This window comes from Micromys minutus (assembly GCF_963924665.1).
Source record: "Micromys minutus genome assembly, chromosome: 9".
Taxonomy (NCBI): Eukaryota; Metazoa; Chordata; class Mammalia; order Rodentia; family Muridae; genus Micromys; species Micromys minutus.
This window is the reverse complement of record NC_137978.1, coordinates 34,000,744-34,023,997: the sequence shown is the minus strand read 5'-3', so window position 1 is coordinate 34,023,997 and position 23,254 is coordinate 34,000,744. Positions and strand designations below refer to the sequence as shown.

The window sequence follows — 23,254 nt, the reverse complement described above, 5'->3', positions numbered from 1 at the left end:
CCCTTACTAGATTGAATCCCAGTGAGGTTTTTACACCCGTCAGTGTCCTACAGTCTCAGAACTCCCTTTGTTAACCGGCCTGATGTCTCTGCCTTCCAAGTTCTGTTCCTCATTGTGGTGGCCTCTCCTGTGGGAGTGAAAAACCTCCAGAGAGAAAACAATGATGGTCCACAAAAGCATGTGTTTCCCACTTAGGCAAACAGGCCATGCTGCAGGGTGCCAGAGGGAGGGGTCTGCAGCCAAGCCTGGGGTGAGTCCGCAGGCCAACCTCTTAGCTGGCAGACTGACCCTTTCTCCCTGCGGAAGGGGGAGCACTGGTTCTGAAAAGCAGTAGTGACAGGCTGTTTTCTCAGACATCAGTGGCTTATTTTTCTTATGTGTGGGCTCTATCTGTTTAATCCCCAAAATGAGGCACAGCTGGGACCCCAAGCCACCTTAAGATCCCTGTCCTCAACTCACAGCTCTGAAGGGTCCTAGAAACAAACCTAAGTTTGAAGTCTATCACAGGCAGAGCAGAGGCTTGGGAAGGCCTCAGGCCTTGCAGCTCTATTGACCTCTACATAGAAAGAGATCAGACAGGGGCTAGGAAATATAACTCAGTTGGTAGAGTGCTTGCCTAACATGCACAGAGCTTGGGTTCAATCCCTACTCCTGCAAACAACTGGGCTGTAGACCGACTCCTGTCAGCTATCTGTTCCTGTAGGCCCTTGAGCAGGGCCAGGAGGTACTGGGGGGCTTAGAGAAATGGGGTAAGACCAGTCCAGGGCAAAAGCCCAGGAGGGCCAGGTTGACCCTCCTACTACAGCTAAGAGAAGCAGGAGTATGATAGAGATAATTGAGCTGGTTGGCAATCAGGGCCAGAGCCTGTGTGCTAGTCTATGGGTGCATGCTGGCTGCAAGGCTTCTGAGCTCTGTGCAGTGAATGGAAGTCTTTCAGAGCTCAGAGACAACAGAGCAGGCCACCCCTCCCCACACACCTCCATTCTGGCGAATGGAAGACTCACCCATATCTAATCTAAGGACTCCTTTTCAGTGATGAGCCTAATGGGAAGAGAAAGACCTGGGAAATGGGAGGGCAGAGTGCTCTGGAATGCTGCACAAAGGCTACCTACCTTCTGCCATTCTCAGGAGCGGGAGCCTCCCTAGTTATCCACTTAGGTCTGCAGCGAATTCCTGCGTTACCTTGCCCTTGCCCACAGCTGGACCCTGAAGTACAGCATGGCCAAGCAGGAGGAGCTTCTTCCTGCGCTTTCAGTTCTGAGAGCCCTTGGGCCTGGATTGCTTCCTGCCATACAGCTCCAAGGTCTCGCTGGGACGGGAATCCCCTCTTCCCTTCACCCATACTGTCCCCCAAACGTATGCTCTAGTGTCCCCCAAACGTATGCACTTGAGCCATCCCCCACCGCAGAAGCAAGCAGAAACCTCAGTGGTCTTCCCTCAGCCCCTGTAAATCTGCCCCCCTCTTGCCCTCTGTGCTGCTGGGAGAGGAAACTCCTGCCTTTATTTATCGCCCATATCTAATCAGACAAGCAAGTTCTGGCCATTCTTCCTTTTATCCTCTCCCCTCCTACAACCACTCACAATGGAGGGGGAAAAACCCACCCCTGATCCTACTTCACAGGGATAGCTGTTACCCATCTCATACTGCTTCCTTTCTCGATGCCAAATTGGAAAAGCACAAGCATTAGAATCGTGAATGTTGTTAAAAGATGACGTCCCGGGTTTCAGCACCAATGTTAGGAAAAGGATGAAGAGAGTGGGGGAGATATGGCCCATGGAGGTGTGGCAGAGCCTGGAGGTGAGGAAGATGCCTCTGGGGGATCCATGTTGGGAATCCCTTTTCCCTAAGGGACCAGCCACACAATGGTATAGTACAGAATAGAGTTTATTCAGGTCATGGGGGAGTTAAGAGGGTAGTAGAGGCAGAGAGAGAGAGAGAGAGAGAGAGAGAGAGAGAGAGAGAGAGAGAGAGAGGAGAGGAATAGAGGAGTAGAGGCTGGCCATGAGCACATGGAGAAACAGGGGGGAAAGAAGAGGGGGTAAGGGCAGGAGAGCAAGAATAAGAGAGAGCAAGAGTGGCAAGCAGCCTCTTTTATAGTGTCAGGTCACTGGGGTGGAGCATGCCTGGCTATTGCCAGGTAACTGAGGAGTGGGGTATACCTGGCTGTTGCTAGGTAACTAAGGGGTGGGGTTTACAGAATTCCAACAATGAATGCCTAAATAAGACCTGTGCCCATGCCACTTAAAAGCTGTGTGATTTGGTGCCTCTGCCGTCCTGTTGGTGAGGTGGCCTGTCTGTCATACTCCCTGCTTCCTGGGGAGACTTATACAGATGACTGGTTAGGAAGGTGCTTGGCTCAATGCTTACTGTATCAAAGCGCTCAGGAAACATGAGCTTCAGGCTTACAGAAGCCAAGGTAGACACAGAGGTCTCTCTGCAGGCCCTTTACCTAGCTTTGCCAGGGTGAACACCTCACAACAGCATGGCACTATCATCAAGGCCAAGAACTTGCTGGGAAGCACACTGGCATCCCAGCCGACTGAGGCAGGATTTCAAGCTCCAGAGCACTGTGGGCTATGGAATGAGATTGTCTCTAGAATAAAAACAGATTGAGAAGTAAGACTCTAGCATTGGTACCATAATTATTTAGCTAAACTGTTGATGGGCTATTCACTGAGCTGCAGATCCCCCAGCCGGCCCAATGATCAGCGTCCTTTTTCTCTTCCAGAATCCTGTCCAGAACACATTTATATCATGTTTTTTCTACTTAACATTTTATTGCTAGCAATTTCTAATTCCATTAAATAAGCTTTCAAACCCCTTTTCTAATGATACCAAAATATTTCATTGTACAGTGTTCTTTAATGTTTAGCCATTTTCCCTCCATGAATATTTAGATGCTTCGTCTTTCTTTCTCGTTTATTTGTTATTATTCATAAATAAAATACCAGTGAACATTGTTCAACATGAAGTTTTATTTGTTTGTTTGTTTATCTTATTGTATGGCCTCCAACTGTAGACCTGTGTAGACCAGGCTGGCCTGGAGTTCAGAGATCTGCCTGCCTCTGCCTCTCCAGGGCTGGGATTAAGGGTGCGCACCACCACACTGAATCATCATGAATATTTTGAGAATTTCTGATAATTCCCTTGGGTTAGAAATTGATAGGTCAGGCTGGCAAGAGCTCAACAGGTAAAAGAGCTTGCCTTTACCCAACTTCTTAAGTTTGAGTCCCAGGAACTGCGTGGTAGACAGAGAGAACTGGCTCCCCAAAACTCCTCTGGCTTCCACACTCTCGCCATGGCATGAGCCTCTTGCATGAAAACAAATACATCTAAGTACATCATCTTAAATAATTGGAAAACAAGAAAGTATTAGGTCAAAGATGTGTGAATAGGGGGCTGGGGATATAGCTGAGCGGCAGAATGCTGGGCTGGGATGTGTAGGTTCCTGGGTTTGAATTGTACCATTTCTGTCTTGTCTGTCTGTCTGTCTGTCTGTCTTGTCTGCCTACCTGCCTGCTTGTCTGTGTGTGTGTCTCTACTTCCCTATCTTGCGCACATACATACGAACTGGTGCACACACACACACACACACATACACACACACACACACACACACACACACACACACACGAAAGTGCATGGGACTTTTGAAAGCTAGATAAGATGGCCTCCCAGAAAGGTTAGACCAACTCCCAGGCTCAGTAGCAATGAGTGATTATACTCATTTTCTTAAAACATACCCCTATGATCAATTTTTAAATCTTTACTAATTTAATTAGAAAAATAAAGCTTGGGCCAGCAAGATAGCTCAGCTGGTAGACCTTTGCCACCAAACCTGGCAACCTAAGTTCAGTCCCTGAGCCTCACATGGTAGAAGAGGAGAGTCAGGCATGCACACTCACTCACTCACACACAGTCAGTCAAAGCAAAACAAACCATCCTTTATGCATATGGCGCAGTCTCTCATTAGCCTCCCGACCTCTGATTCACCTTGCACATCCCACCAGGGCATGCATCCTTTGCTGAGGTTTTACCATAGTCTTTCTCTGTTCCGTATCCTTCAGTCTCTGTCTGTCCATCTTTCACACATATACTACACTGCTGCACACACACGCCACATTCCCACAAAACAAGCTTTAGATTCCTCTCCTCACCTGTACTTCTCTCTCCTCTTGGGAACAGTTAGCAACCTATCTCTGAAGTCCCATCGGATGCTGGTCACTGGTCAGTGGAAACCCTCACCCCTGCAGGTCATCTCTGGTACTGGGAGATGGTGTCAAAACACAGGTGACAGGCTACGTGTGGAGGCTGAAGGTACTCAGAGAAAGGGGAATCAGATTGAGGACCAGTGACCACACAGAGGTCTTGTAACTGGCTACCTTAGAGCTCGCATGTGTGCATCACCTCAGACCCTCCGGAATGAAGAACAAAACCTCTCTCATCTTCAGTCTCCTGGTGGACCCACTCCCACCCTTGACTCCTATCTCTCAGTGACTCAAGTGAGACTGGGAATCATGTCCGATGCCTCTGTCTCAGTCACTCTCTCCAGCATACCAGACACCACCCTGTCCTATTAAGTCTCACCGTCACTAGCGCCAGCCGACTGTGTCGATCTCTGTAATGTTCCCCTTTTCCAAAGTATCTCTCCAATCTGTATTCTAGCCTATAGCTAATGACTGCAGTACAGGCATCGGACCCAGTTCTTTTCCTGTATACAAACCCTGCTGTTCTTAAGGCTAGCCTGGAACACATTCTCTCCAGTAGCCCAGGTAGCCTAGCCACCTATGCCTGAGCCTGTCTCTACCAATTCTCCAGCTAGTTTCTCAACACACCCCATCCTGAGTTTCACACTGTTGCTTTTCTTCTTTAAAAAAAAAAAAAAAAAGATTTATTTATTTATTATATATTTAGTACATCGTAGCTGTCTTCAGACATACCAGAAGAGGGCATCAGATCCCATTACAGATGGTTGTGAGCCACCATATGGTTGCTGGGAATTGAACTCAGGACCTCTGGAAGAGCAGTCAGTGCTCTTAACCACTGAGCCATTTCTCCAGCCTCACACTGCTGTTTTTCTTTCTCAAGATACCAACTCTTTGCACCTGCTCTCCCCCATACTTTCTCCATAACTCTCTAGCCGCTTCTCCCTCAACCCTAGCCAGGCTCCCAGCCACTCATTTCCAACCTTAGCCTAGAGTTGATTCTCTGTCCACCGCACCCTATGTACACGTGCATGCGTGCGCGCGCGCACACACACACACACACACACACACACACACACACACACATACACACACACACAATCAGGACTGGTGCTATTTTGTGTATTTATACAACACACACACACACACACACACCTCACACCTCTAATAAGGTTATTTAATTATAATAGCTTGGTTAATCAACTGTTTCATCAACAAACTTGTGTGCTCAGTGAGACCTGGAGTGTATTTTGTTTCCTGCTTGCTGTCTCCACTAGCATAGGACCTTGAACATGGTAAACGTTTCACAAATATTTGCTGACTCTGTAGAGTGAATAGATGCTTCAAGCTATCTATTGGCATAGTTCTGACATTTTCTAGTCTCAAGTTCTCTGTCACTAAAAATGAAGTAAGATCTTTTTAGACATGATACTCTCTACAAAACTGTCAACAGCTAGGGAGAGCCAGAAGAAGACAAGAGCCTGAGATTAGATTTGTTTGATTTCTCTACACTTTGCTCATCAACCTAGCAGACAAATACTTATTATTCAATACTGGAGACCCTTGATAAAGAATGTGGAATAGAACTAAGACGTTTCTGAGATAAATGTACTGTCCTCTCTCTGAGGCCTTCTGTTCTGCCAGTCAGATTCTATTCAGAAGCAGAATCCCCTGATGGGGTGACCAAGGAAAGCTTAACAATGTGCAAAGGAGGTGACCCACCTCAGGCTTGACAACAGCAAGAGAGCGGTTACACTCCAATGGCTGACATGCGTCAAACCCCAGCAAGAACTGTAGCTGTGGCCAGGCAGCCTTGCTTGCTAATGTCCTCTGTGTGTGGAACCCAAGAGGAATCCCAAGACTTCTGAGCTTGGCTGGAGAAGGTTCTTGGTTGGACAAGGCTGTAGAAGCTTCTCCTAGGCACAGGATAAGATGGAGAAAGGCCTTGTGGGGCTCCAGAGGGACAACCAGGCATCTGGCCTGCTCCTGCCTCAGAATAGGGGAGGCTGGAGATGAGGGGAGGCTAGTGCTCCAGAGAGGAACACTTAGGGAAGAGAAGGGAGTAACTTTGGTTTTTTGTTTTTTTTGTTTTTTTTTTTTTTTTTAAGTACACTGTCATTGTCTTCAAACACTCCAGAAGAGGGCATCAGATCTCATGGTTGTGAGTCACCATGTGGTTGATGGAAATTGAACTCAGGACCTCTGGAAGAGCAAGCAGGGCTCTTAACCACTGAGCCATTTCTCCAGCTCCCAAGGGAGTGTTTGGGGGCAAGGAATGTTTCCCTCTCATCTGCCCTGACCCTTTTCATGTTTCACTCCCCCATCCAAGGGCCCCAAACTAAGCCATAGACTGAATCCTGGCAGGTGTTTTATGATCACACTTTCCAGTCCAGCCATCTCAACAAAGCTGCCTGCCTTGAACACCCGAGAGCCCTCCTTTGGTGCAGCTGAAGGGGTGGGATCAACTGTGAAGGGAATGGAGAGGCAGACCTACCTGACTTTCCCTTCGAAATCATGCAAGGCAAAGCTTTGAGACACTCTCTCCCCCACCAACCTACTACCCCACCACAGAACAGTTTCTTGCATGCAGCAGGCAGGAAGGTGGCCAGGTCCCAGCTGTCCCTGCACAGCAAGCAAGTAGCTTTTCTCACGACCCTCCCCCACCTCTTCCCTTCCCTCAGTCTCTTCCGCTGTCTGTGCCTGGCTTCCTTGATTCCTCTACACTGTTTGGAGAGTGCTGTTTCTAAAGCTCATAGCCTGTTATGTCTCGATCCTCCATGACAATCTTCATCCTCCTTTCTAAAGTCTAGATTTTTTAGTACAGAGTTCCTGTACTGATCTGACTGTCACACACCTCAATTCCAGACTCCCTGAAGAACTTCCCAGGAAGGCACCTTCATGTTTACCACTGTGCCTTAGACACAGCCCCATCTAAGGTGAAGCAAGGGGAACATCTTCTCTACAGTTCCCCTCTCACACTGCCATTGCCTCCCTTGCTCCTCTGCCCAGGACTTAAGTCAATGGCCACATCATTTTCTAATTGTCCACCTTTTTCTCTGCCACCAGACCATGGGCTTCTTCAAAAAAAGGTCCTGTGTTTATTTAGATCTAACACCAGTGCCTGGCCCATGAAATGAGTTCCATCAACAGTCAGCTAATAGACAAATGACCCCCCTCCTCCCTTGTCTAGAAAAGGAGGCTGACTAGACCCACTTAGGATAGTTTCTTCCCTCTCTTGTCCTGACTGCTCAAATAATTTTTTTTTTAACCAAAGACCACTTCTACACAAATATTGCTACACCAGAGGGGGTACCCAAGATGCTCACTTTACAGAGCAGAAAGTCCCTGCCCACTGAGAACCCCAGGAATACCAGAAACAAAGACAACCCATATGCTAATGGAGACCCTGAGGCCTCATTCTGCACCTCTCTAGGGGCTGAATTAAAAGTTCGTTCTGCTTATCTCTGAAATCTACTAGTTATTGTGAGCCTTAAATTTGAGAGCTACTAGCAGCTGTCTGCCCCCTGTCCCCTCGGGACCTGATTCTCACGGGAACATGAGCTTTCGCCTTGGAAATTCTGAGATACCTTAGAGGGTGAACCACATTTTTCTTTGCCCTAGTCTCTTAACACCACTGTTCTCTACCCATCTGCCTTCTCCCTCTCCTCTTCCTCTCCCTCCTTGTCTTTGCCTCCCTCACCGTATCTATACTTAAATGGCCCTTCCTTTCTTTCCACACATCCCAGCTTTTAGAGCTCTTCATTCCTTCTTTTTAGTCTGCCCTTATTTCCTTCCATATTCACCTGCTGAAAAGCAGCTTGCTGTTCAAGGCTGGTCTCACACATCACCATCCTTAAACCTCGTGAAGTCACTCCCTTCTTGGCCCTCCAGGAGTCTCCTTGGGTTTTCTTACTGAGTCCACACTGCCCGTGTTGACGGTGTCCTTTCTAATCCCCTCATAAAAGTGTAAACTTCTGGACAGAGACTGTTCAGCCTCACGTCCTGCACAATGCTTTGCACACAGTAGGCACCCCATGAATATTTATTTCACTGGATTGAAATACCTTGAAAACCGAGATCATCCATATTCATTTATTCACGCACTGAACAAACCCTGATTCAGGGAATATATGTGACTGTGTCTTTCATAGCCTTGTCCAAATACTTTTCAATTCATTTACGCTTTCTGCTAGAGCTACCACTGGGGATAATGAATTTCTTAAATTCACTAGCCATTGCATAAAACGGCAGCCACTTTGATTCATCCCCCATGTGCTCCAAGCTCAAAGCAAACCTACTCTGCCTATGGCGTGGGGATTTTGTGAATGAGTATGTATGCCTTGGCTGCCCCTTTGGGTTTCCCTCTATGTCCCACCATGTCCAGGCTTTAGAATGGGTCATTTGGTCTTAACTACTTAAGGAGCTTTTGCAGCCCTGGATCACTCCAGGATCTCCAGAGCTGAGCCTGGCAGGTAGACTCAGCCATCCAGCTGACTAGCTCAAGAACTACGCATTCCTTCTTGATATCTTATTCACAGTTGTCTTCACTTCTTGGCCAACAGCCTTTGGAGCTGTCTAAATGAAGGATTTCCAGGTCCTCTGCCAGAACTGTGGCTGACCATGCAGAGTTGCGCACTGAGGAGGGAGTTTGATGTGTTTATCACAAAAGGCCTTGCCTTGCGCTTGTTCCGTGTTTAATTGAGTCTGTGTCCTTTTGCCCTGGAATCTTCCTGCCAGCTAAAACCAGATGGAAGCTAGAGAGGAGGTCTCCCGGTCCAGCCCCCACCACACAGACAATGACTGGAGAGCTACACCTTAGCTAGAAGCCTGGGGCATTCTTCTGGTTGTATGGGAAATGCAGGTCTCTTCTGCCTGCTCAGACACAGAGAGTGGAAGACCCTCAGCCTTCAAGGTCCTCGGCTCAGACTTGGGGAAAAGGATAAAGACACATGTCAGTGTCATTCCTGGTGAGACTACTGCTTATTGGCTGTGACCTATATGTCAGGCATTTGATGTATTCTCTGTGTTGGAAATCAAGTTTAATCTGTAGAGCAGCTCCACAGAGTGAATATCTTAACCCCATTCCGTTAGACAAAGATATGAATATGAAGGCTCAGAGAGGTCCAGTAACATCTCCAAGGTCACACAGCTAGTTAACTTCATAAAGCTAGAGTCCAGACCCAGGAAGTCTTATCCCAAAGCCCGTGTCCTTTGTCATAGTCGAAACATAAAACATGCAGCACTGCATGTAAGAGCAAAGTGTCCCATCTCCGGACTGCCTTGGGTTCTCCCAGGTTACCTAGTTCCACTTAGTCTTTGCATATTGTAGCTTAAACATCATCTTCTGGGGTTAGTACCTCCAACCTTATCACACACACACACACACACACACACACACACACACACACACACACACGTACGTCCTCCTTAGCTGTTTTGTGGGCAACTGTTTATGTAATGCTTCCCGGCGTTATCAGCCTCAGGTTCTGGTCTCTGGATTATGGGAGTTTTATTTCCACCCTGGTGCTGGAACAGGAGGCAACAGGGCCTTCCCACCCCCCCCACCCTGCAGGGCAGGTGCTGACAGGAGGGGTCCATGGCCACGGTACCAGATTTCACTTTGCCAAGCGTTTCCTGGGAATGATTTAAGGCCCTGGACAGATAAGTGAGGAGCAAACCCGCAATGAAGTCAGCACTCTGCTTATTAAGTGGAAAAAGCTGCGCTCGGCTTATTGAAATGTTCATTAGACAGATATATAGAGATGAGAAAGGAGGAGGGAAGGCCCACAGCACTGGGAGATCCGGAGAGCTCCAGCAGGCCAGGCGAGCACTGTCTCCAGGGAGTTTCCAGACTGGCCCAGAAAGAGGAGGTGCTGGAGCAGGTACACGGTGCCTGTCTCAGGCCTCGTGTGTGCGAGGGAAGGCGGAAGGAAGGTAGACCAGGAGAGTTGCTCGCTTTGTGGGACAGTGGGTGGGGACTTAGGCCTTAGGAAGTTAGGGTCTTGACCCACTTTAGAGAACTCCCACTTCTCACTCTCTTTGCTATAAGAACATAATGGTTGAAGAACTGTGACCTCATCTGTTTGTCCACTGCTAAGCCAGGGGGATGTTCCGTGCTTTGCCAGACCCTCACTGAAGTTACCCTATCACTACCACTCTGGGGGAGTCTTCCTGCAGGTGGAGGCCCAGCCCAGACTGCAGCTACACGAGCTCTGAGTTACCCCAGGAAGGGTTTTCCACAGTCAAAGCTAAAGATTTTCAACGCCTCCTCCGCCCAGGCCCAGCACGGCTCCCTGCCTCTGTGCCCATCTGGGTGACCCCAGCAGAGCTCAGAGAAGGGTGGCCTTCAACAGCTTATAACCACCTGATGACATTGTCACAAGAGCCGCTGGTGAGTGGAGAGTAGGTGAAACCAGACCTTGGCAACAGGGAGCTTGCTCATCCCTGAGGTTTGGTTGGGGCTGATTGAATGTATGGGGATTCTTCCCATCTCTCAAATTCCAGTAGTAGATATGGCCAGAGGAACAGGTACAGGTTCCAAACAAGGAATACAGCCCCAAGGTTACTCAACAATTTCAAAGTGTTCCTTGTTTCATCAGCGAGGCTCCTGGAGGACAGATGTAGTTGTGGCTACATGGTTAAGAGAAACGATGTTGGCAGGAAACGTAAGCAGAACCATGATGATGTCTTCAAGTTTCAGAATGAGTTTAGGCTCAACTGTCTCATTCATTTGCTCAACCAATGGTCACCAAGCCCTAGTTACCTGTTAGGAACTGTGCAAGCACTGGGTCACATGTCATCCCTGCCTTTGAGTAACTCTAACCGTGTGAATGTCACCATCATACTTCTTCATTAGCTTTTGTTCAGCAAACAGCGATGCCCAGCTCCTCATGGGAAATGACTAAGGCGTGAGTCCTGACCTAAAGTTTATGCTCTATAACACACAGACACCAGGAAGTACATTATGGTAAACCCGTGTGATAAAACACTGAGCTAACCAGCCTGAGAAGTACGGCCATGGTCCTGAAGATCTGTGGGCACTGAGATACAAACCTTGTCCTCTAGAATAAGTAATGATCATTATAGCTATCCATTTGGACAGCCCTTTAAGATAAACCTTAATCCGGAAAGTGATGTTTTGCAAAAGCTGAAATTTAGAAGCTTCCTTCTGCAAAGCTGAATTGGTAAAGGTGTTAAGACCAGTTCTCAGAGCAAAGACTTTTTAATGAATATATTTTACAAATTCACTGGAGAATCATGCAATGCTTCCAGCATTGGATGCAATCCTGGGCCACAAGTCTGCACACTCCTTTGCAACTGGACCCGTGATAGCAGAACCTTTCATCTCGCCTTTATTGTTTACTATGACCCCCGCATTATCTTCAAAATAAACACCCCATCTTTTCTTCTATATGACTTTCGTTGTCTAATTACCACTGCCGGATGAACCTTTTTCCTTAGCTCTGGTTTGCCTTTCTTAACTGTGGCCATCACCATGTCACCCATACCAGCAGCAGGAAGTCTGTTCAGGCGTCCCTTGATTCCCTTTACAGAGATGATGTACAAGTTTTTGGCTCCTGTGTTGTCAGCACAGTTGATTACTGCTCCTACCGGAAGACCCAGGGAAATCTGGAATTTCGCTCCGGAGGACTCACCACGTCCTCGCTTCTACATCTTGAGCGTCCGGAAAGAGTCAGAAAGGGTCCTGAAGATCTTTGAGTGTGTCTTTTAAGAAAAGAATGTGGTAAGGCTAGGGAAAGGCTCTGTGGGCATAAATGCTCACTTGGGCAAGCTTAAGGACCTGAGTTCAGTGCCTACATAAAAATGGGTATGGCACAGTGAGCTCATAACCCCAGCACTAGAATGGGGACATGGAGGGATTGGGGCTGGGGGAATTCCTGGACATACTAGCTAGCCAGCTAAGCACAGTGAGTTCCAAGTTCAGAGCCAGACTCCGAGACAAAGGAATAAGGCAGAGAGTGATGTAGCAGGACACCACATCTGGGACACTCACACACACATGCACATATGCACACCCACATAACACATGCCACAAGCATGTGAGAATTTCTAGAGCAAAAGACATGGATTTGAAGGGCAGTTTGAAGAGTTCAGCCATGATGGAGGCCACTGAGATTTGTGACAGTGTCAGGGAGTTATTGGTGGTGTGCAGAGGTGTGGCGCTGTTTGACTCCCTGAGATGGGTGTGCATGAGGCTGGTCTTCAGTGTGGCAACAGGAAAAGGTAACAGGACCTTACAGATCTGGAGCCTGCGGGAAGGGCAGTGCCACCAGAAGGGATTGATGCGGGTCTCCTGGACTTACTTTTCACTAGAGTGAATTGGCACCATTTGCACATGGGCTTTCAGTTCTTCACTGTTGTGATGACACAGTCTGGGGGCAAGCTTTGTGCTGCCTGGACCTTCCAACCACCAGGATTGTGAGCCAAATCAATTTAAAAACAAAAAAGACTGGGAACTCACTGTGTAACCCTGGCTGACCTGGAACTCAGAGATCTGTCTGCTTCTGCCTATGGAGTGCTAGGATTGCAGTCTTGCACCGCCATCCACATCCAGCCATCTTTCCCCCCTAAATTAAAGTAGCTCGCCTTAAGTGACGTGTTACAGCAGCACAGACAGACTGCTGTGGTCTGTGTGAGAGATGGTAAGGGGAGAAGTCAGAAAGGCTGCATAGGCTCAGAGTGATGCAGAGTCCAGGGCCCTGTACAAAACTGTACCTCCTGAAAACCAAGTGGCAGCTCCTGTCTCTGCTGCTGAGGCTCCAGTCACCTGCTTCCAGGCCTTGATGGCTCCATCCCCAGCCCCTCCCTCTGCCTCCCTGACGTTGGAGGTGATTAGTAATAAAACTTTAACAAGCATCCATAGGTGCGCCTCCCTGTCACTTTTATGAGGCCATTTCCTGAGCTAAGATATAAGAGTGCCTTCAGTCTCTCCTGGCCACCTTGGCGCGGCCACAACGTTGGTTTCAGATTCAGCAGACACCTGCAGGGGCTAAATGTGGGTACCCAGGGAGGTCAGAACACCCTCAGCTCAAAGAAGTCCAAGAAGTCAGGCCAAGTCCTTGTCTGTCCCACGGGGCTCTTTGGAAATCGTGGCTGGGAAAGCTGGAGTCACTGTAAATCAGCCTCTGCTCTGTGTCACACATGCCTCTCTGTCCTCTCACGTAATGGCTGTCCTGGCGGGGTCACTCATCCAGGGCATCAGAGAGAACCCTGGGGGATCCATCCTGGGCTCACACTTGCTCCTTATGTTTGCAGCAATTGGAATGAGCCTCAGAATGACAGGCACCTACCCAACTAGCCAAGATACATTGTGTTCCAATTCTCCGAAGCATGAATCAAGTACCATGTTGGGAATGAATGTGCTGAACACTTCTTGAGAGCTGAGGGCAGTTTAATTCAGAAGAGCTGGGTTGTGGGTGGGGGGAGCTACTCCTTCGCTAATCCTTCTTCCCTGGCAAGGCCCCAAGGCCCTCAGAGACAAGGTTGGTTGGGGCTTGCCAGAGCTGAGCCTCCTACTGGGCCAAGTAGAGACTGAGCCATCAAGCCCCTGCAGGGGGAGGGGTCTGAAATGACACAGTGCTTCCCACAGTGAGGACTCCAGGCAGGACCTTTCCTCCCCTGGCCCTGATGGTGCCTGTTTCAAGGCCATCCAGGGAAGTGGGACCAGGTGAACAGGAAGTGGGAGGTTGCTGTGTTCCACTCCACCGACTCCTCCCCTCATTCTTGAAATTCTCTGGGCCTATGTTGTTTCCTTCCTTCCTGTAGGAAGACATAACGCTAGGACCTTTAACGCTGATTTCAAACCTCAGCCCCCACACGAACCCTTTGATGATGCCTTAGGCATATCTTGCCCTCTCTGAATCTGTTTCCCCTGTGTGAAAACTAGAACTTTTGGGACCTACTTCCAAAGGCTGTGAGAGCCAATCTTGATAGGAGCGGACCACTGGGCCACCCTCCCCCCACCCTCCCTATCCATTCTTCCAGCCGTGCTCTTGGCATCATCTATGTCTTCCCTTCAACCCTCCTGTGCGTCTCCGGCATCCGCAGTTGTCCGAGGGATCCCTCCAAGCATCATTCATTAGTCATTTGTCTCTTGGAGCTCTGTCGGGCCTCACAGATTCAGAACTTAGAGCTTCATGGGGAAAAAGTAAAAATGTCAGTGGGAGAGACTACACAGAGTTATAATTGAAGTAATCTTCCTAGAGTGTGGGGACTAAGGGACAGATGGGGACGGGGGTGGGGCAGAGAAGGTTAAGTGTAAAAGGCAATAAGAGAGTGTTTTCAGTGTCCTCTCCGCTCCCTTGTACTGTTTTTGTGTGTGTGTGTATGTGTGTGTGTGTGTTTGTGTGTGTGTGTGTGTGTGTGTGTGTGTGTGTGTTTTGTTTTGTTTTCTGCTCACTGCTGTCTTTTGCTTGGACTGTTGCGCTAGGCATCACACCCAGAGAGCTTCAATCTCAGCTCTTCATTGGACTTTCCTGGTTGGACTCTGGTGGTTTGAATGAGAATGGTCCCCCATGGGCTCACATATTGAATCCCTAGTTGTGGAACTGTTTTGGGATGAATTAGGACATGAGCCCTTCTTGGAGGAGGTATGTCACTGAGGGTAGACTGAGATTTCAAAAGCCCATGCCAGGCCTAATTTCCATGTCTGTCTGTCTGTCTGTCTGTCTCTCTCTCTCTCTCTCTCTCTCTCACACACACACACACACACACACACACACACACACACACACCACACCACCTTCAACTTTTGAGTAAGATGTAAGGTCTTAGCCGTTACTCCAGTGTTGTTCAGGCTCCGGTTGGGGAATGAAAGGGGTGGTGATGAGGTGCCTCAGGCAGCGGTGACCCTGTGAAACAACTCATTTTAATGGGAGGAACAAAGGCTATTTAAACCTTTGGTGGGGCGAGTAACAGCTTTGGGGTGGGTGTCCCTTATTGGCCAGGGCCAGGATACTGGGGATGCCTCATTAGTGTAAGGAGGAATCCCAAGTGCTGCTGGATGTGACCTACAAGGGGACAGGACATGTAACCTGACTACGAGGCCCTGTGACCTTGTCTGGTGTGGCAGAGGTAGGGGGACAGAACCAAGAGTGTCAGTATCGGAGAGATAGTGACCCCAACCCTGCAGATCTCAGGACTAGATTTCAGGGTTTGGACATAGCTCAATCCTACTCTTGCTCCAGGCCTGTTCCCCTACCCTGACTGACCCCAAGTCCCACAGCTCCCAGCTCTACACTCCAATGCCTGCCTGCTGCCATGCTCCCGGCCATGATGGTCATGTCCCCGCCCTCTGACACTGTAAGCAAGTCCCCAATTAATTTCTTTTTTAAATAAGCTTCCTTAGTCATGGTGTCTCTTCATAACAACAAAAGAGTAACGAAGACCGACTTGTCAAGAAACACGGTGTCTGGATCTCTGGTCCAGCAGCTCTCCGTGTGGCCTTTGCAGCAGCATTTTGAAATCATTCTGCAGCCAACGTTGAGAACTTTGATGTTTTTCTGCCTCTGTCCTGCACCCCACTTGTGGACTTAGAAAACACCATTCTGAGCTAGGTGTGGTGGTTCATACCTGTAGTTCTGTAACTGTGCACACTTGGGAAGCTGAGGCAGTAGGATTGCTGTGAATTCAAAGCCATCCTGAGCTACAGAGTGAGACACAGATACCCAAGAAGGCTTGTTGAGGTGACTTATTAGGTGGAAGCACTCACCATTTAAGCCTGAAGACCTAAACTATTTCCCAAGACCCACATGGTGGAAGGAGGGAGCTGACTCCCTCAGGTGGCCTTCCACACATGTGCTGTGACACACACGTGTGCATACCTTCCATACCTTCACCCACAATAAATAAACTAATGTAATCTTAAAATGGCTAACATTTATTTGAGAGAGAAGGAAGGGAGGAAAGGGAGACAGAAGGAAGGACAACAGTCTTGTGTTTTTCCACCCTTTCGGATCTAAGTTCCTATAGCACAAGGACTTTGGGGAACCGACTCTGTGACCCCAGCACTAGTGTAAGGCTCCGTCCCTATAATGTCATCTGTGAGTGTGTGACTGAGTGGACACTATCAGCCTGGAACCACAAAGCTAATGGTGCATGCTGGTCCAGGGCCTAGGACTGTTGCTAAATAGTAGTTTCCCACGGAACCAAGAGAATAAAGCAAGTTGGTGTAGACATAGAAGCGCTGGGGGGAAAGCCAAGGAAGCCTGAGGTTGGTCAGAAGGGAATGAGGAAGAAGCAGGGAGAGGTCAGAAAGGCAGAGTTTCCTGGGAGGTGAATTATCAGAGGGACCACCACTGGTGGGGCAAGCATCTACCTAGGGGGTAATAGAGTTAAGAAGGAGGGCCTAGGCAGAGCTAGGGAGAGCAATAGGAACTGCTTAATCTGCCCCCAGGAAGTATAGGCTGGGGATGAGCAGGCAGGAGGCAAGCAGGCCCATTCCTCAGCTGCTAATGCCCCCAGCCTAACACAATTACCCCTTCCTTCTCCCTCAGCTTAGGCAAGGGGGAGGTTGTGTAGAGGGCAAGCATGCCCCGCAGCTGGGGAGGTGGAGGTCCCCCTCCCCGACCCCCTGCTAGAAATCCAATGAACTGTTGCACTTGGCGTTAGCAGGAACTGCCCATCTTCACTGGAGGGCTTGCAGAGAGACTGGGGTGAGGCTCAGAGAGGTGCTGCTGGAAGAACTGGGCTGCTAGAATGTTCTGGCTTCCCTAGATACCAGTAGGCTTGGACCAGGGCACTGTTGTCACCCCATAGCCCCATCCTTCTGGCCAGCAGCCTTATCTCTTCTCCAAGGCCAATATGCTAGCCGCCATTCCACCTGGAGCTGGCCCCCAGTATGGCTTTTCATCCCCCTCCTCAAAGCCTCTCGCCCTCCCTCTCTGCTCACATTGATATAAATGGAGGCTTCAGCCGCCTTTAAATAGTCCGATCTATCAGAGGGGCACACGCTGCCCATAAATCTGCCGGGCTGATGGCTCTCTAAGTGGACTGATAGGGGCTATTTCCGGCAAGGTGTTCAGTTACTTCGCCCCTCCCTTCCCTCCCTGTAGCTTGCCCTTCCCCAGGGGCAGGGACCCTTTTTGTCATCTAGTAATTGGCATTTTTTCACTTGCACTTGGTCCTACAGAGGGAGCTCAGGGCCCAGCCAGGCCCTAACCAGATTAGCATTGGCTTTTGGTGAAGGCCCCGCTGGAGTCGACCTTCCAGTTCAAGAGATCAAGATCGAGCTGTTGGCTCAACAAGGGAAGTGACCGAGGTTGGAGGCTTGTACCCAGGGGAGCCAGACTAAGTGTAGTGGAGCTCAGTTCCTCTCAAGCCAAGCCTCCTGCTCTAAGGCTGCAGGGCATAGAAAACTCCAGAAGACAGCAATTGGGAGTCATCCTAACCAACCGTCAGAATCCATCAGATTCCTTATTTCTCTAGAAATGGCCGGGTATTGAGGATGGGAGTCTAGGTTTGGATTTCTCCAGACAAGCCATCTGGATCTAAAACAAGCTGGGGAACCATGGGCAGCTGTTACACACAAGGGATCCAATGCAAAAGCCTAGACATTGCCCTCATCTGGAAGGCAGTTGTTAATGTATAGACTTCCCTGAGGGAGAAAGACAAGACTTGTGAAAGCTCGTCCCAGCTAAGGGAGACACAGAAATGCCCTTGGAGCTCACCCCAGTGACCTCTGGTCTAAAGGTCACTATGGTCATTCATAGGTCATCTATAAGTGTTTTCTATCTTGTTCTTTGTTTTCAGAAATGTAGTCAGCCTAGCGACACAGGCCCAGGCCTGGCTCCAGCCAAGGCCTCCCAGAACATTCTCCCTAAAGGTCTTGTGTCTAAAGAGAAGGAAAAGCCAAAGGTGGCTAAGGGCAGAGAGAAACTGGCTGAGTTATTCTTGGACATCATCCAGGCTTCTTTCCTGAAATCCTGGCTCCTGGAATGGATGGAGTAGGTGGGTCCCAGGCCTTTCGCAGGGTGCAGGAGGTGGGATGTTTTTGATTGGGAATCAGGAAAAGGCTAAACAAAAGCTTAGACAAGGGTTATTTTGAGCAAATGGAGACTTGCAGATTTCACTGACCCCGTGATATACTTCTCAGGGCCTAGTGAGAGGGTGAGAAAAGGTTCCGGATGAGTTTCCAGCTGTGTGAGAGCCTAGGGCGTAGGCCAGAGTATGCAGTATAGCCTCAGCCAATCTTGGAACTGAAGGACCTTTCTCTTACTCTAGGAAAGGCTGGTCACTCACAGCAGGGACAGACCTAGAGACCCTGAGGATAACAAGGAAAGTGCCCAGTACCATGAAGGCTATTAAGGCCTTTACCATAGCCCTTCTTGAGATCGTGCCAAGAAACAGGCAGTGAACAGATGGTGAGCCCCAGAGGAGCCCAGAGGTTGCCATACAAAACCACCCTGGCCAGACCAGCAAGACAGCTCAGTTAGTAAAGACACTTGCCTGTAGAGAAAATATCTTTTGCCTGTATGAATGTGGCTCCTGTCAGTAATAAGTTTGATGGCCTATAGCTTAGGCAGGAAACAGGAGGTGGGGTGCCTGGGAGGCAGAACGGATTCTGGGATAGTGCCATGAGAGAGATTGTCCCAGGAAGATGTGATAAGACAGGCACATGGTACTTGAGCACAGATAACCAGCCACATGGCAGAGTGTAGACTGAAATAAGTGGGTTATTTTAAGTTCTGATCTAGTTGGAGAAGAGCCTAGCTATATGGCCAAGGTATTTGTAAATATGTTTTGAGTCTGAGTCTCAATTCTTGGATCATTGGAGTTGGAAGAACTGCTGAACTTTTACACTTGCCACGAAACCTGACAACCTGAGTTATATCTACAGGACTCGAATGGCAGAAAGAACCAACTCTTTCAAGTTTTCCCCTGACCTCCACACATGTGCCATAAATAAATGGATTAACAGCCAGGTTTTGCGCACACCTAACATCCTGTCCCTGGGGAAAGGCTTCAGAGACGTGAATCTCTTGAGTTGGAAGTTGGCACAGACTACATAATGAGTCCCAGGCCAGCCGGAACTCCATAGTGATACCCCGTCTCAATAATGACAGTGATGATGATAGTATAGTGAGTGGAGAGGGGTGGCGAAGACATCCAACATTGACCTCTGCATGCATGTACATATGTGTGCTCACGCTTGCGCACACACAGAGCATTGAGTCAATATGATTTGTCTTGCTGGAGAATTTTGTCTTTGTAACCCGGTGCCTAGTGCAGTGTTTGGCATGTGGCAGATGGTTTATTATGTGCTAAACAGATAAACGGACAAATGCCAAGTGGAATATCTGTGCACAAAGAAGGATTCTGGAGAAATACAGGATTTCCGAGCTGTACTCATGCAGTTCCTGCCAGAACCGTGAGCAAAGTGCTCATGACGCCTGCTTGTCCCAGCCTTTGGATCAGTGTGACTGGCGGGGAGGATGGTGGGGCCGGGGCACCGGGGATGGAGCTGTGAGAGGTAGGACAGCAGCGCTTGCTGAGGAGAGGCTTGGAGGTGCTCCAGAAGACCACTGGACTGAGGCCCAGCTCCCGCAGACACATGGGACAGCTCAGAATAACTCAGCCTCCCCCCTCCCCTGCTTCATCTATGGGCTGGGAAGGGTAGAGGGGAAGAGTTCTGAGGGCCGAACCTACTTGAGTATTCTAGAGTGGCACAGAGATAGTTGAGGTTTCCACCAGCTGGGCAGAGAAGCCTGGCTCGGGTATTGCCAGCAGCGGTGTTTCTGGGTAGAAAAGTTGGCTTCGGAACTTAGATGATGAACTAGGGGCAAAACTTCCTTCCAGCTTTCCAAACAGGCCTTGGGACCTTAGGAAAATTGATGGGGAACAAAGACGGAGTCTGTGGGCCGTCTGAGGCATGCAGACCTAGAGGGAGGTTGGCTGTGGTAAGGTAAAGGCCTCAGCTCCCCAAGGGAGTCTCTGGAAAGGGGCTTTTGTCTGTTTTTAGACTAGCCTGTCTCCCCGCCCCACGATCCCCAAAAATTATTATAAAGAATTATTGCCATTAGTACGTCTTTCCTACTGAAAGGAGAAAATCGCCTCATTCATAATTTATACCCTCAATTACTATTAATAAAGAAATATTTCAGCAGAAAATCGCCTGGGAAAATTACACGTAACATTGCATTAACATTCTATTTGAAGATTTTCATCACATTTGTTATAGAGTTAATAAGAGGGATACGGTCCCCTGACTTCTTCATGAAATTATGGGCTGACGATGATAGTTTAATCTTTTAGACTTTATATAATATATTCACTTTACTAATTGAGCTATCCAAGGAGCAGTTAGAGATGTTCTTAAACGTGGAGACAGAGGAATCAGGGCCATGACTTTGCTGCCAGAGGCACTGCCTGCTGGGGTGGGGCCCGAAGGCGAACCTTGCTGACTTAGGTCCTCTATAGCCTGGACCCCACCTGGCAGGGCCCAGGCTCTTCTCACCTCCTGCTGAGACAGCAGCTGCTGGGAAGGTTCTGGAGATACTGAGAGGAAAAGAGAAAAGGGGAGGAGGTGGCCATGGGAAGAAGAGAGGAGACGGAAGGGTGTGCCTGGCTAAGCCATTCCTTCTATGGGCCTTAGCTGCCTTGTGTCTACACTGGGCCCTCAGGGAAGTGCATAGTTTTAACTTGGTGGCAAGCCCAGGATGGACCAAACTTCTGGGGTTGCCTCTGGTGTGCAATGTAGATGCTGAGAACTTGTGGAAGACCTGGATCCTCGGGGTAATTTTTTTGTTTTTTGTTTTTTTTTTTTTTTTGGTTTTTTGGTTTTTTTTTTTTTTTTTTTTTTTTTTTGTGAAGGGCTTTGGAGACTCATTCTTGGAAAAGGGGTGTCCCTGGGGGCTGTCCAGCAGGAAAAAAAAGGAAGTGCTCAAGTTTTCTGGAGTTTGGGATGATTTGGGGTCCTGAGGAAAAACAGAATAAAACTGAGGTACCGATTGTTACTGCTCTTTCTTAGTGGACATCTTGCAAAATTGAAGAGTCAGATCTAGAAAGGGCCTGGTCCCTATCATAACACCACAAGTGCTCCTGTCCAGAGGCTTTTTAAAATAGCCCAGTAATAATCACTTGCCTTGTCATCTGATAGAATATTTTCATAACATTCATCATTTATTAAAATTGCTTGTTTTCAGAATGGGGTATAAGCTCAGTGGTAACATGTTGGCCTAGTATATACAACACCCTGGGTTTTTTTTTTTTTTTTTTTCTCAGTACCAAAAAAGAAGAAAAATGTTCTTGTTTTCTCCCCTACTAGAATTGAAGCTCTCTGTCACTTTCATCCCTGACCGCTTAGCAGCCAGAGGAGGCCTACACACAGGAGGTACTCCATATATATTAGCCGCCTTAATGGAAGTGAAGGACAGAGTGGTCAGGCAATGTTCTTGTCCCACGTGATTAAACGGAACAGAAACCAAAGCCGAAGTCTCCTTTCTAACTCACCTCTGCGTCTGGCTGCCTCTTTTTACCTCACTGAGCAGATTTGTCAGCAAATGGGAAAAGTGTTCAGACTTCTCACCACCTTCCCTGCTCAGAAGGCAATGTTGGCTGCATTCCTCCCTGAGATGGTCTTCCTTCTTCCTTTCCTGCCTGTCCTATACTCTGTGATCTTCACAGCAATCCAGTACTCCCTTACGACATGAAATAAATTCTTCAACAATTCTGATCTAGATTTTCTAGCCCTTCGTTTAATCATAGTGTAAGGTCCAGTGTCCTTGCCTGGGTCCACAGTCCCAGCTGGTCTGGTCTCTTGCCTTTCCTGAGCCTCTGCCCATTTCTGCTTCTGTCCTACACGTCTTGTCCACCGGGTTCACCTTTCTGCTCCTTGAATACACGGGAGCTTTGGGCATGCTAACTTAGGCTCAGTCACCCCTCGTGACTACTCTAATTGTCTTTTCCACAGCATCCAACCTTCATGCTCAGCATTACTCTTTTCTTTGTCCTTGTCCCTGTTTGAAAATGTCCCTGTCATCTTACCTTCAGCAGTAAGTCACATTGTGTGCTCACTGAAATTTGCAGCATCCGGAATAGGAGCTGAAACATAGTAGGTACTTGGTAAATTCGATGGATGAAGAGTGGTTTTGCTCCACATTTTTGCTCTGCACACACTGACCCTGGGTGACCTCATTTCTTGTATAACTGATACTCCAATATGCCAGTGATTTCTGGTCTTAGTGTCAACCAGATCAGCGTCCTGACATCTCCCCACAGAGATGTCCAAGACTCTGTTCATAGAATATAGCACTTGGGTTAGAGTGATGGCTCAGTCATTAAAGTTCCTGCATGAGCCTAAAGACCTGAGCGTGGGTCCTCGATGTTATGTGCTCACATCTGTAGCCCCAGAGCTGGGGCAGAAGAGACAGGTAGATCTTTAGAAGCCCTGTAGCCAGATGATCCAGGCGCTTGCTGCCAAGCTCTATTGCCTGAGTTTGATCCCCAGTACCACATGGTGGAAGGAGAGGAGGCCTGTACCTCAGAAGTTATCGAATGACCTTCACACATACACCATGGTATGTACACACATATCTACAGATACCCCGGTAAATAAGTATAGTGAGAATGTTTAAGTTTCACCCTTAGAACAATAAATAGAAAGAGAATAACTGAGGAAGACAGCTAGCATCAAAGCCTGGTCTACACACACACACACACACACACACACACACACACACACACACACACACAGGCACACAGGCACATATACAGACACATATACACACATACACACATATACACATACCACATACACATTGACATACACACACATACACATACCACATACACATTCACATACACACACATATACACATACACCTACCTATACACACAAAGGCACACACACAGAGGTATACAAATACCACATGCACACATACAATCACACACATATATACACCAGAGCACAGACACAGGCACACACACTCACATACTGCACTCTTCGGTTTTCACTGCTTTCAACTGTACCACAGTCGCAGGCACCCAAACAGAAGCCTAGAATTATTTTCAACTCTTTCTTCCCCCATCC

General features: G+C 48.4%; 1 protein-coding gene and 1 pseudogene across 3 annotated transcripts in view; one reads left to right on the top strand and one right to left on the bottom strand.

Annotated features, from left to right (window-relative positions):
- The window catches only part of RNF220 (ring finger protein 220), a gene marked incomplete at its 5' end in the record, with an annotated part of 215,697 nt that overhangs the window by 118,216 nt on the left and 74,227 nt on the right, over positions 1-23,254 (top strand). The window lies entirely within an intron of this gene.
- LOC308424907 (large ribosomal subunit protein uL14-like) lies at positions 11,381-22,082 on the bottom strand (annotated as a pseudogene). Its single transcript has 3 exons — positions 22,025-22,082; positions 20,681-20,721; positions 11,381-11,874 (listed from the first exon to the last, which is right to left on the bottom strand). The product of its transcript is annotated as a large ribosomal subunit protein uL14-like (transcript).